Source organism: Zea mays, chromosome 1 (genome assembly GCF_902167145.1).
Source record: "Zea mays cultivar B73 chromosome 1, Zm-B73-REFERENCE-NAM-5.0, whole genome shotgun sequence".
NCBI classification, from domain to species: domain Eukaryota; kingdom Viridiplantae; phylum Streptophyta; class Magnoliopsida; order Poales; family Poaceae; genus Zea; species Zea mays.
The window spans coordinates 22,308,627-22,315,781 of NC_050096.1; positions in this window are offsets into that span (position 1 = coordinate 22,308,627).

Sequence of the window (7,155 nt, forward strand, 5' to 3'; positions counted from 1 at the left end):
GCCTGCCAACTGGGTGGAACGGACGATGACAACCTCATCATCCGCAACCTCCCCCTGTTCCTCTCCGACACTGCTCACGCCTAGTTGGAGCACCTGCCTCCGGGGCAGATCTCCAACTGGGGCGACCTAGTCCAAGCTTTCGCCGGCAATTTCCAGGGCACATACGTGCGCCCTGGGAATTCCTGGGACCTTCGAAGCTGCCGACAGCAGCCGGGAGAGTCTCTCCGAGACTACATCCGGCGATTCTTGAAGCAGCGCACCGAGCTGCCCAACATCACCGACTCGGATGTCATCGGCGCGTTCCTCGCTGGCACCACCTGCCGCGACCTGGTGAGCAAGCTGGGTCGCAAGACCCCCACTAGGGCGAGCGAGCTGATGGACATCGCCACCAAGTTCGCCTCCGGCCAGGAGGCGGTCGAGGCTATCTTCCAAAAGGACAAGCAGCCCCAGGGCCGCCCATCGGAAGATACTCCCGAGGCGTCAACTCAGCGCGGCGCCAAGAAGAAGGGCAAGAAGAAGTCGCAAGCAAAAGGCGACACTGCCGACGCGAACCTTGTCGCCGCCGCCGAGTACAAGAACCCTCGGAAGCCCCCCGGAGGTGCCACCCTCTTCGACAAGATGCTCAAGGAGCCGTGCCCCTATCACCAGGGGCCCGTCAAGCACACCCTTGAGGAGTGCGTCATGCTTCGGCGCCACTTCCACAGGGCCGGGCCACCTGCGGAGGGTGGCAAGGCCCGCGACGACGACAAGAAGGAAGATCACCAGGCAGGAGAGTTCCCCGAGGTCCGCGACTGCTTCATGATCTATGGTGGGCAAGCGGCGAACGCCTCGGCTCGGCACCGCAAGCAAGAGCGCCGGGAGGTCTGCTCGTTGAAGGTGGCGGCGCCAGTCTATCTAGACTGGTCCGACAAGCCCATCACCTTCGACCGAGACGATCACCCCGACCATGTGCCGAGCCCGGGGAAATACCCGCTCATCGTCGACCCCGTCATCGGTGACGTCAGGCTCACCAAGGTCCTCATGGACGGAGGCAGCAGCCTCAACATCATCTACGCCGACACCCTCGGGCTCCTGCATGTCGATCTGTCCTCCATCCGGGCAGGCGCTGCGCCCTTCCATGGGATCATTCTCGGGAAGCGTGTCTAGCCCCTCGGACGGCTCGACCTTCCCGTCTGCTTCGGAACACCCTCCAACTTCCGAAGGGAGACCCTGACGTTCGAGGTGGTTGGGTTCCGAGGAACCTACCACGCGGTACTGGGGAGGCCATGCTACGCGAAGTTCATGACTGTCCCCAACTACACCTACCTGAAGCTCAAGATGCCGGGCCCCAACGGGGTCATCACCGTCGGCCCCACGTACAAACACGCGTTCGAATGCGACGTGGAGTGCGTGGAGTACGCCGAGGCCCTCGCCGAGTCCGAGGCCCTCATCGCCGACCTGGAGAGCCTCTCTAAGGAGGTGCCAGACGTGAAGCGTCATGCCGGCAACTTTGAGCCAGCAGAGACGGTTAAGTCCGTCCCCCTCGACCCCAGCGGCGACGCCTCCAAGCAGATCTGGATCGGCTCCGGGCTCGATCCCAAATAGGAAGCAGTGCTCGTCGACTTTCTCCGCGCGAACGCCGACGTCTTCGCGTGGAGTCCCTCGGACATGCCCGGCATACCGAGGGATGTCGCCGAGCACTCGCTGGACATCCGAGCCGGAGCCCGACCCGTCAAGCAGCCACTGCGCCGATTCAACAAGGAGAAGCGCAGAGCCATAGGCGAGGAGATCCACAAGCTAATGGCGGCAGGGTTCATCAAAGAGGTATTCCATCCCGAATGGCTTGCCAACCCTGTGCTTGTGAGAAAGAAAGGGGGGAAATGGCGGATGTGTGTAGACTACACTGGTCTCAACAAAGCATGTCCGAAGGTTCCCTACCCTCTGCCTCGCATCGACCAAATCGTGGATTCCACTGCTGGGTGCGAAACCCTGTCTTTCCTCGATGCCTACTCAGGGTATCATCAAATCAGGATGAAGAGTCCGACTAGCTCGCGACTTCTTTCATCACACCCTTCGGCATGTACTGCTATGTCACCATGTCGTTCGGCTTGAGGAATGCGGGCGCGACGTACCAGCGGTGCATGAACCATGTGTTCGGCGAACACATTGGCCGCACGATCGAGACCTACGTCGATGACATCGTAGTCAAGACGAGGAAAGCCTCCGACCTCCTTTCCGACCTTGAAGTGACATTCCGATGTCTCAAGGCGAAAGGCGTCAAGCTCAATCCCGAAAAGTGTGTTTTCGGGGTACCCCGAGGCATGCTCTTGGGATTCATCGTCTCCGAGCGGGGCATCAAAGCCAACCCGGAGAAGATCGCAGCCATCACCAGCATGGGGCCCATCAAGGACTTGAAAGGCGTATAGAGGGTCATGGGATGCCTCGCGGCTCTAAGCCGTTTCATCTCACGCCTCGGCGAAAGAGGTCTACCTCTGTACCGCCCCTTAAGGAAGGCCGAGTGCTTCACTTGGACCCCTGAGGCCGAGGAAGCCCTCGGGAACCTGAAGGCGCTCCTCACAAAGGCGCCTATCTTGGTGCCCCCAGCTGCTGAAGAAGCCCTCCTGGTCTACGTCGCCGCGACCACTCAGGTGGTTAGCGCCGCGATTGTGGTCGAGAGGCAAGAAGAGGGGCATGCATTGCCCGTTCAGAGGCCAGTCTACTTCGTCAGCGAGGTACTGTCCGAAACCAAGATCCGCTACCCACAAGTTCAGAAGCTGCTGTACACGGTGATCCTAACGCGGCGGAAGCTGCGACACTACTTCGAGTCTCATCCGGTAACTGTGGTGTCATCCTTCCCCCTGGGGGAGATCATCCAGTGCCGAGAGGCCTCGGGTAGGATTGCAAAGTGGGCAGTGGAAATCATGGGCGAGACAATCTCGTTCGCTCCTCGGAAGGCCATCAAGTCCCAGGTCTTGGCGGACTTCGTAGCTGAATGGGTCGACACCCAGCTACCGACGGCTCCGATCCAACCGGAGCTCTGGACCATGTTTTTCGACGGGTCGCTGATGAAGACAGGAGCCGGCGCAGGCCTACTCTTCATCTCGCCCCTCGGGAAGCACCTACGCTACGTGCTACGCCTCCATTTCCCGGCGTCCAACAATGTGGCCGAGTATGAGGCTCTGGTCAACGGGTTGCGGATCGCCATCGAGCTAGGGGTCCGACGCCTCGACGCTCGCGGTGACTCGCAGCTCGTCATCGACCAAGTCATGAAGAACTCCCATTGCCGCGACCCAAAGATGGAGGCCTACTGCGATGAGGTTCGGCGCCTGGAAGACAAGTTCTACGGGCTCGAGCTCAACCACATCGCCCGGCGCTACAACGAGACTGCGGACGAGCTGGCTAAAATAGCCTCGGGGCGAACAACGGTTCCCCCGGACGTCTTCTCCCGAGACCTGCATCAACCCTCCGTCAAGATCGACGACACGTCCGAGCCCGAGGTACCCTCGGCTCAGTCCGAGGTACCCTCGGCTCAGTCCGAGGCACCCTCGGCTCAACCCGAGGCGCCCTCGGCTCAGTCCGAGGCACCCTCAGCTCGGCCCGAGGCGCCCTCGGTTCAGTCCGAGGTACCCTCGGCCCCCGAGGGTGAGGCACTGCGCGTCGAGGAGGAGCGAAGCGGGGTCACGCCTAATCAGAACTGGCAGACCCCGTACCTGCAATATCTCCACCAAGGAGAGCTACCCCTCGACCGAGCCGAGGCTCGGCGGTTGGCGCGGCGCGCCAAGTCGTTCGTCTTGCTGGGAGATGGAAAGGAGCTCTACCACCGCAGCCCCTCAGGCATCCTCCAGCGATGCATTTCCATCGCCGAAGGTCAGGAGCTCCTACGAGAGATACACTCGGGGGCTTGCGGCCATCACGCAGCACCTCGAGCCCTCGTTGGAAACGCCTTCCGACAAGGTTTCTACTGGCCGACGGCGGTGGCCGACGCTACCAGAATTGTCCGCACCTGCGAAGGGTGTCAATTCTACGCGAGGCAGACCCACCTGCCCGCTCAGGCTCTACAGACGATACCCATCACCTGGCCTTTTGCTGTGTGGGGTCTGGATCTCGTCGGCCCCTTGCAGAAGGCGCCCGGGGGCTACACGCACCTGCTGGTCGCCATCGACAAATTCTCCAAGTGGATCGAGGTCCGACCCCTGAACAGCATCAGGTCCGAGCAGGCGGTGGCGTTCTTCACCAACATCATCCATCGCTTCGGGGTCCCGAACTCCATCATCACCGACAACGGCACCCAGTTCACCGGCAGAAAGTTCCTGGACTTCTGCGAGGATCACCACATCCGGGTGGACTGGGCCGCCGTGGCTCATCCCATGACGAATGGGCAGGTAGAGCGTGCCAACGGCATGATTCTACAAGGGCTCAAGCCTCGGATCTACAACGACCTCAACAAGTTCGGCAAGCGGTGGATGAAGGAACTCCCCTCGGTGGTCTGGAGTCTGAGGACAACGCCGAGCCGAGCCACGGGCTTCACGCCGTTCTTTCTAGTCTATGGGGCCGAAGCCATCTTGCCCACAGACTTAGAATACGGTTCCCCGAGGACGAGGGCCTACACCGACCAAAGCAACCAAGTTAGCCGAGAAGACTCACTGGACCAGCTGGAGGAGGCTCGGAACAAGGCCTTGCTACACTCGGCGCGGTACCAGCAGTCCCTGCGACGCTACCACGCCCGAGGGGTCCGGTCCCGAGACCTCCAGGTGGGCGACCTGGTGCTTCGGCTGCGACAAGACGCCCGCGGGCGGCACAAGCTCACGCCCCCCTGGGAGGGGCCATTCGTCATCGCCAAGGTTCTGAAGCCCGGAACGTACAAGCTGGCCAACAGTCAAGGCGAGGTCTACGGCAACGCCTGGAACATCCAACAGCTACGTCGCTTCTACCCTTAAGATGTTTTCAAGTTGATCATATACCTCGCACCCACGCAAAGTTTAGTCATCAAGGAAGGGTCGGCCTCGCCTCGGCAAAGCCCGACCCTCCCTCGGGGGCTAAAAGGGGGGGAACCCCCTCTGCGTCGAAATTTTCCTCGAAAAAAGATCTTTCCTGCCAGAATGTCTTTCGCGCTTTTTGGCTACTTCGAAAGTGGATCCTGAAAACGACGGAGTACACGTAAGCAGCCAAGGCTGACCGAGCCGAGGGACTCCTACGCCTCCGGGATACGGATACCTCACTCATCACCTTCTGCGATAAGTAACTCACATTCGAATAAGTGATTCTGCGGACCGAACAAGTCTTCACGTTCGAAAGCTCTTCTGCCGAAGCGATCCTTCGAGCCTTCTCGACTGCGTCGGTGACAGAGCCCCATGGACGGGTAAGAGTGCGCGTAAGCGGCAAGGCCGATCGAGCCGAGGGACTCCTACGCCTCCGGGATACGGATACCTCACTCATCACCTTCCGCGAGAAGCAACTCTCGCTCGCACGAACATTTCTGTTACCGACAAAAAAGTCCAGATACTCGAAACAAGAGGAAAAGAGACGCAGCTTTACAACACGGCGAGGGTGTGTTTAGGCCTTGGCGGCCGCAGAAAACACACGCTACAAGACAATCCGATCCTGTAGGCTCGGATCTTGACGGCTGAAGGGAGCAGCAGCACCCTCGGCATCGACGACACCTTCGGCGAGGTCTGACCTAGCCTCGGACGGCGACGCGGTCCGAAGATCTCCACTCCGAAGGACGACGTCATCGCCACGCCGGGGCCATCGCTGCCAGGGTCTTCTCCGGGAATCCGGCCCGAGCAGGCGGCTCGGTCGGTCACCCCGGGGCCTCGGCCAGTTGCCCTCCAAGGACGTCAGCCCGACCACGTCATCGCCACGCCCGGGCCATCGCTGCCAGGGTCTTCTCCGGGAATCCGGCCCGAGCAGGCGGCTCGGCCGGTCACCCCGGGGCCTCGGCCAGTTGCCCTCCAAGGACGTCAGCCCAACCCGAGGCCTCGGCTGGTCAACTCCGGCGTCGGTCTCGCTGACGGATGACCCGGCCAGGCTCCGGCCGACCTGGTCTTCTTTTCGAGCCAACTCTGCCTTTGTTCGCGCTGACACCGCTACCCCTAGCCTCGGCTCATCGAAGAGCGGCCGAGGGGTTCCTTTAATTAAGCTAGAGAAGCCTCGGACAACAAGGCCGACCGAGCCGAGGGACTCCCATGCCTCCGGGATACGGATACCTCACTCGTCACCTTTACACGGGGCGACTCACGCTTGGTGAAGCGGTTCAGACAACCAACAGGCGAGTCTTAGTGCTCGAAAAGGAGGAAAAAACACGGCTCCGTGCCAAAATTACATACATGTTCAGGCCTCGACAGCCACAATGAACACTGGCATTCGAAGTGCCATTACAAACGGAACTCCGGTTCCACCTCCGCAGGTACGAACAACCCCACTCAATGGGGGGGGGGGGGCTGCGGAGCAACAGAAGACCGACGAACGGCGCGCCGTCGCCCGCTCCAGCAGCGGCGACGACGACGACTTCTGCTCCGGGGGGCCGAACAGCGGCAGCGCTGACCTCAGGGCGGATGCTGCTGCCAAGAGGCCCCCGCCCATGCCCAAACTCGTGAGGCAAGGACGGGCAGAAGGCCGTAGAGTTGGAGGTCGGTCCGTGGGCGGCCCTGGCTATCTCGTCGGCGGAAGAACCTCTTCCAGTTGCCGTGGCAGACGCCGGCGCCGGGAGTGGCTCCGAAGCCACTCGCGTCCGAGAGCCAGGCACGCTGCAGCTGCCGGCGCCACGGACGACGACCGCCCTTTCCCTCCGATCACTGAGGGAAGGAGCGGGCCACCGCCCACGCAGGGGCCGACCCCAACTCGGCTCACTCCCCTCCCCAGCCCTGGTGATGAAAATCCTTGAGGCTGAGGGAGGGGCAGAGGCCGCAACCCGGCTCGCTTTCCCCCACCATCAAACTGGAGGTCACCATCTTGGGTGACCGCCGGCGGAGGGGTGCAGCCGGGCTGCATGATGAAAATCCTTGAAGCCGAACAATGGCTGAAAGGTACCAACTCCCGCAGAGTTGCGTTCCTCCAACGACGAGGCGGAAAGACGGCGGATATCCCCCATCCGGGGGCTTGGAAGGTGGAAAGACACGATGCATAAGGGAGCGCGAAGACATGGTCGCCTCCCAAGGGGGTCACCCTCCTTTTAAA